The following is a 7,314-nucleotide window of genomic DNA, read 5'->3' on the forward strand; positions in this document are numbered from 1 at the left end:
TCACGTGGCCTCAGGGTTGGCATTCACGTTACTGCAGACCATTAAAGAATCTCTAAGTAGGCCAGGTGCAGTAGCTCACACCTGTGATCCCAGCACTTTGGGAGGCTGAAGCAGGCAGATTGCTTGAGCCCAGGAGTTTGAGACCTGCCGGGGTGACATGATGAAACCCTGCCTCTACCAAAAAATATAAAAATTACCTGGCTGTGGTGGTGCACACCCATGGTCCCAGCTACACAGGAGGCTGAGACAGGAGGATCACTTGAGCCTGGGAGGTTGAGGCTGCAGTGAACCGTGATCATGCCATTGCACTCCAGTCTGGGTGACAGAGTGAGACCCTGTCTCAAAAAAAAAAAAAAAAAAAAAGTTAGAATCTCTAAATAAAGAATTAGAGAAATTCATTCAAAGTTTTGTGGGTTGATAGTGACCCCTGTAGATGCAGAAAGGCAAGCATCTCCAATCCAGGGCCCTCAATGCTCCCATGCAGCAGAGCCTGGCAAACATGAGCGCACATCAAAAGTTTTTATTTTTAAATTTTGAGACGGAGTCTCACTCTGTTGCCCCAGGCTGGAGTGCAGTGGCGCAATCTCAACTCACTGCAAGCTCCACCTCCCAGGTTCACGCCATTCTCCTGCCTCAGTCTCCCAAGTAGCTGGGACCACTGGTGTGCACCACCACACCCAGCTAATTTTTTGTATTTTAGTAGAGACAGGGTTTCACCGTGTTAGCCAGGATGGTCTCGATCTCCTGACCTCGTGATCCGCCCCCCTCAGCCTCCCAAAGTGCTGGGATTACAGGTGTGAGCCACCACACCTGGCCCAAAAGTTATCAAGCAGCAACACCAGCAAAAAATGACAGATGGACATAGTACTGGAAGATGCGAAAGGAGCAAAATGGCATGGAATACAGCCAGAGTCAGAAAAGCATCATATGGAAAACTATAATGATTGAAAATAAAGATCTTTCAAAACCTCAATGAAAGAGTTAAACAGCAGATTAGACACAGTTAAAACAAGAATTAGTCAACTATAAGAAAGATGAGAAGAAATTACCCATAATGCAATACACAGGAACATGGAGGGAATAGAACATGTGAAAGACATGTTAATAGGCATAGAAGACTACGTGGCAACATATAACATACATCTATCCGGAGATTCTGAATGAGCGAGTAGCAAGGATGAGATAGAGGAAATATTCAAAGAGATCATGTCAGAATTTTCCAGAATTGGGAAAGATACATGCCACGGGTTAAGTTGTCTCTCAAAAGGTGTTGAAGTCCTGATACCCAGTACCTGTGAATGTGGCCTTATTTGGAAATAGGGCGTTTACAGATGATCAAGGTAAGATGAAGTAATTGGGGTAGATCCTATAAACCAAAAATAAAAATCTAAGCTCCCAACTGACTGATGGATCCTCCCCTCAGCCAAGGGCATTCCAAAGTTAACCTAAAAGACTAGGTCAGGCCATGACGGAAATTAGGGGTCAGATGCTTCATTATACCCTCTTCCCGTTGGAATTCTGGCACAGTAACCAGCATTAACATTCAAACAGAAAGATTAAAATTAAGACTGTTAGAACAGACTCTTGAAGTCTGATAAGAAACATCTGCAATCCATTCTCTCTGAAGTCAGCTACCTGGAAGGCTTCATCTGCATAGTAAGAACCTTGGTCTCTACAACCTGTTATCTTAACCTAGACACTCCCTTCTATTGATTCCAGGTCTTTAGATAACTCTTTTTTTTCTTTTTTTTGAGACTGAGTCTTGCTCTGTTGCCCAGTCTGGAGTGCAGTGGTATGATCTCGGCCCACTGCAACCTCCACCTCCCAGGTTCCAGCAATTCTCCCACCTCAGCCTCTGGAGTAGGTGGGATTACAGGCATGTGCCACCATGCCTGGCTAATTTTTGTATTTTTAGTAGAAACAGGGTTTCATCATGTTGGCCAGGCTGGTCTCGAACTCCTAACCTCAGGTGTTCCTCCCATCTTGGCCTCCAAAAGTGCTGGGATTATAGGCGTGAGCCTGGCCTAGATAACTCTTTCAACCAACTGGCAACCAGAAAATCCTTGAATCCATCTCGGACCTGGAAGCCCCCACTTCAAGTTGTGCCACCTTTCCAGACCAATGTACATCTTACATGTATTGATTGATGTCTTATGCCTCCCTAAAATGTATAAAACCAAGCTGTAGCCCAACCACCTTGGAAACATGTCTCAGGATTTGCTGGGGCTGTGTCACAGGCCATTAGTCACTCATATTTGGCTCAGAATAAATCTCTTCAAATATTTTACAGAATTTGACTCTTTTTATTGACAACCCTAATCCAGTGTGACTGATACCTTATGGAAAGGGGAAATTTGGATGCAGAGACAGACATGTATAGACGGAAGGCATGAAGACACAGGGAGAATTTCATCTATAAGCTAAAGAACACCTGGGGCTATCAGAATTAATGAGAGAGGCACAGGATCCTCCCTCGCAGCCTCAGAAGGGATTAACCTTGCTGACACCTTGAGTTTGGGCTTCCAGCCTCTGGAACTGTGAGACAATACGTTTCTGTTGCATAAACTACTCAGTTTGTGATACTTCACTACAGCAACCCCAGAAATGAATATAACATGTATTCACGGCAGATACAAAAACATAAGGTATGCCAAACAGAATAAATGAAAGTAAAACTACATAGTTACGTCACAGTAACATTGAGGAATACTGTAGATAATAAAATTTGTTTAAAACAGCCACAATAGTAAAGAAAGATTCTCTACAAAAGAATGGTGTTGGCCAGGCATGGTGGCTCACACCTGTAATCCCAGCACTTTGGGAGGCAGAGGTGGGTGGATCACCTGAGGTCAGGAGTTTGAGACCAGCCTGGCCAACATGGCAAAACCCCGTCTCTAGTAAAAATACAAAAATTAGCTGGGTGTGGTAGTGTGCACCTGTAATCCCAGCTATTTGGGAGGCTGAGATGGAAGAATCACCTGAACCTGGGAGGTGGAAGTTGCAATGAGCCAAGATCATGCCATTTGCACTCCAGCCTGGGTGACAGAGTGAGACTCTGTCTCCAAAACAAAAAAGAATGGTGGTGGTTTTCTTAACAACAATGGGACCCTAAAGACCTCAAAGTTTCCAGAGAAAAGAACTGTCAATCTGTAATTCTATACCCAGAAAAATGATCTTTCAATAATAAAGGAAAATTAGAAATATTTTTATGTTACATAACAACTAAGAGTTTACCAACACACCTCAACTCAAGGAAGACAATTGAGAACCCCACATTTTATACCCAGCTAAACTACTATTCAAGTAGCTTTTAGGCCAGGCGCGGTGGCTCAAGCCTGTAATCCCAGCACTTTGGGAGGCCAAGACGGGTGGATCATGAGGTCAGGAGATCGAGACCATCCTGGCTAACACGGTGAAACCCCGTCTCTACTAAAAAAAAAATACAAGAAACTAGCCGGGCGAGGTGGCGGGCGCCTATAGTCCCAGCTACTCGGGAGGCTGAGGCAGGAGAATGGCGTAAACCCGGGAGGCGGAGCTTGCAGTGAGCTGAGATCCGGCCACTGCACTCCAGCCTGGGTGACAGAGCTAGACTCTGTCTCAAAAAAAAAAAAAAAAAAAAAAAAAAAAAAAAAAAAAACAAAAAACAAGTAGCTTTTAAAGGATATATTTCAGGACGAAGGACAATGATCACAGAAGGAGAGGCTGAAATAAAAGAAGGAATAGTGAATAAAGAAATTGCTAAAAGTGTCTGGGCATGGTGACTTACACCTGTAATCCCAGCACTTTGGGAGCCCAAAGCGGGTGGATCACCTCAGCTCAGGAGTTCAAGACCGCCCTGGGCAACATGGTGAAGCCCCACCCCTACTAAAATACAAAAAATTAGCCAGGCGTGGTGGTGTGTGCATGTAGTCCCAGCTACTCAGGAGGCTGAGGCATGAGAATTGCTTGAGCCCAGGAGGCAGAGATTACAATGAGCCAGACTGCACCACTGTACTCCAGCTTGGGCTACAGAGTGAGACTCTGTCTCAAAAAAAAAAATAAATAAATAAATAAATTTTAAAAAGGAAATCATTAAGAGTGGATAATTCTAAACACACTCTCACTAGATAAATAATATCTAGTTAGACAAATATATAATTATTATAGTTAGATAAATATATCATCATTACAAACATTTAATTTATGGAGTTTAAAATAATAATATTACAAGTGCTATGGTCAGGCAAGTATCAATAAAAATAAAGCTGGTGTGGCTAAACTAATATTCTCTCTTTTTCTTTTTTTTTCTTTTTCTTTTTTTTGAGATAGAGTTTTGCTCTTGTTGCCCAGGCTGGAGTGCAATGGTGCAATCTTGGCTCTCCGCAACCTCTGCCTCCTGGGTTCAAGAAATTCTCCTGCCTCAGCCTCCCAAGTAGCTGGGATTACAAGCATGCAGCACCACACTTGGCTAATTTTGTATTTTTAGTAGAGATGGGGGTTTCTCCGTGTTGGTCAGGCTGGCCTCGAACTCCCAACCTCAGGTGATCCACCTGCCTTGGCCTCCCAAAGTGCTGGGATTACAGGCGTGAGCCACCATGCCTGGTGCTAAATTGATTTTCAAAAAAAAATTTTAAGACAAAAACCATAATTATTGAAAAGAAGGCCAGTATATAATGATGAATAGTATTGTTCAGAGGATATAAAGATTCAAAACATGTATGTACCTGAAAACAGCCGTAAGTATGGGGAAAAAATGAACAAGACTGCAAGTAGAAATTGATAATTCTATCAAAAAAGAAAATTTCAACACAACTCTCTCAGTGACTGCCAGGTCAAGCAGACAAAACATTAATAAAAGGTGAATAAGAGTCCAACAGCACAATTTGCGAGCTGGATTTAAAGCCATAGCTAGACGTGACCTTTGGAGAGGGCACATTTTGCTCAGGTGCGTGTGGAGCACTTACAGCAATGAGCACACGCTTGGACGTAAGGCCGGGCTCAACGCACTTCAAATCCCAGTGTCATACGACTTCGCTTTCTAAGCCAAACATAATTCAACTCTCAATCGCTCACTGAGGAAGAGTGTTAAAATACATTGGAAACCTTACATCAGATTTCTAAATCATTCATGAGTGAAGAAAGTGTGAAATATTTAGAACTAAATGATAATTTATTCCTTACACACTTACATTAGTAAAGAAGAGCAACTGAACATTAAAAAGTTAAGCATCCAGCCGGGCACGGTGTCTCACGCCTGTAATCCCAGCACTTTGGGAGGCCGAGGTGGGCGGATCACCTGAAGTCAGGAGTTCGACACCAGTCTGGCCAACATGGTGAAATCCCGTCTCTACTAAAACACAACAATTAGCCGGGCATGGTGGCGGGCACCTGTAATCCCAACTACTTGGGAGGCCGAGACAGGAGAATTGCTTGAACCCAGGAGGCAAAGGCTGCAGTGAGCCAAGATCGTGCCACGACACTCCAGCCTGGGCCACAGAGCGAGACTCCATCTCAAAAACAAACAAACAAACAAAAATGTTAAGCATCCAACTGAAGGAAGTCTAAAACTGACAATAGGAATATACTAAGAAAGTAGAAGGATGAAGATAAAGGTAAAACATAAATAAATGAAAAACAAAACAAAATTAGAACTAAAAATACCTAAAACTAAATTAGAACTAAAAAGAGAACTAACATATATAAATTTGATTTATTGAAAAAATTAATAAAACGGCCACAAGATCTCTGAAGGGAAAGACCGGCAAGAGGCACAAACCCTACTGAGAAATGAAAGGAGAGTGCTCTACAATGCAGCCGAGGGCGACATGAGCAATCTCCTAGCAGGGCAACTTGGAAAATTACACAAAATGGACCATTTCTAGAAAACTGTTATTTGCCAAGTTTGATTCATAGAGAGCACGAAGAGTCCTATAATCCTAAAAGAAATTAAGAAGCTAAAATCTTCCCACAAAGATGCCAAAAATCTAAGATAGTTTTACATGTTCTGCCAAAATTAAAAAGAATATTTTATCCCATTTTTACAAACTTCAAAATGTAGGGAAAAGTGGGCACGTGACCCAGTTCACTGTAGGACTCTCTCACAATCTAACACAAAGACAGAACTAGTGTGTACCGAGGAAGAAAAAGCGCACTCTTGGGCACAGATGAAAAATCCTGCACAAAATATTGCCCTATCCAATCTCAAAATGTGGAAAAAGTACCGCTGACCACTGCACCCCCAACACACCGTCAAACATCCATGTATAACTTTTGATTCCCGCCAAATTGGATGACTAATAGCCGACTGTTGACCAGAAGCCTTACAGATAACATCAACAGTTGATTAACACATATTTTATACGTTATCTGTATTATATGGTGTATTCTTACGATAAAGTAAACTAGAAGAAAGAAAATATTATTAAGAAAATCATAAGAAAGAGAAAATATATTTACACGTCATCAAGTGGAAGTGGATCATCCTAAAAGTCTCCATTCTCATTGTGTTCACAATGAGTAGGCTGAAGAGGAGGAGGACGAGGAGGGCTTGGTCTTGCTATGTTAGGAAAGGCAGAGGCGGAAAAAAGTTTGCATGTAAGTGGACCCATGCAAGTCAAACCTGTGTTGTCCAAGGATCAAACTGTGTATGATATTTTGGTTCAGTTGGGATTATTCCAGGAATCCAAGGTTAATTTAATTTTAGAAAATTTCTAAGTCACTCCATTCACATATTAAAGGAGAAAAACCATATTGTCATCTCAATAGTTGCCCCAACAGCACATGGTGCTTCTGAAGAAGGGAGAGACTTGCTTATCAGACCCCACATCTCAGGACAAAAACATGATAATGAATATAGAACAGCACAGCACAGAGATAAACAGATCGATGGAATGGGAAACAGAACCAGGACAAAGACCCGCACATGTGGCGACTTGAGTTTGCCAGAGCTGGCCCGACACATCTGTTGGAGGAAGAGGGAATAGTCCTAAATACCCACAAGGAAGAGAAGTGAAATAGATCCCTGCCTCCAGTCTTTCAAAACAGTCGGTTCAGGTGTATACAACACCTCAATGTGAAAAAAACAATGGGGGCCATTAGAGCAGAGTGCTTGACTTTGCACCCTTAGATAATAGCAAAAGGAAAAAATGCAAACAAATCTTAAATTTCTCTCACTAGTATTATTGGCTATAGAGATATTGAGATTGTTATCTTGAAAGCATGTTAAATACAGGGTAAGCTAAAGCTAGTAATTACATTAAAGTCGTTAGGAGCCAAAATTTTCCATATAAGAGAAATGAAATACAAGTACAAAACCAAAGAAATTAAGAAAACTCT

Source organism: Rhinopithecus bieti, unplaced genomic scaffold (genome assembly GCF_001698545.2).
Source record: "Rhinopithecus bieti isolate Rb0 unplaced genomic scaffold, ASM169854v2 scaffold_35859, whole genome shotgun sequence".
Taxonomy (NCBI): Eukaryota; Metazoa; Chordata; class Mammalia; order Primates; family Cercopithecidae; genus Rhinopithecus; species Rhinopithecus bieti.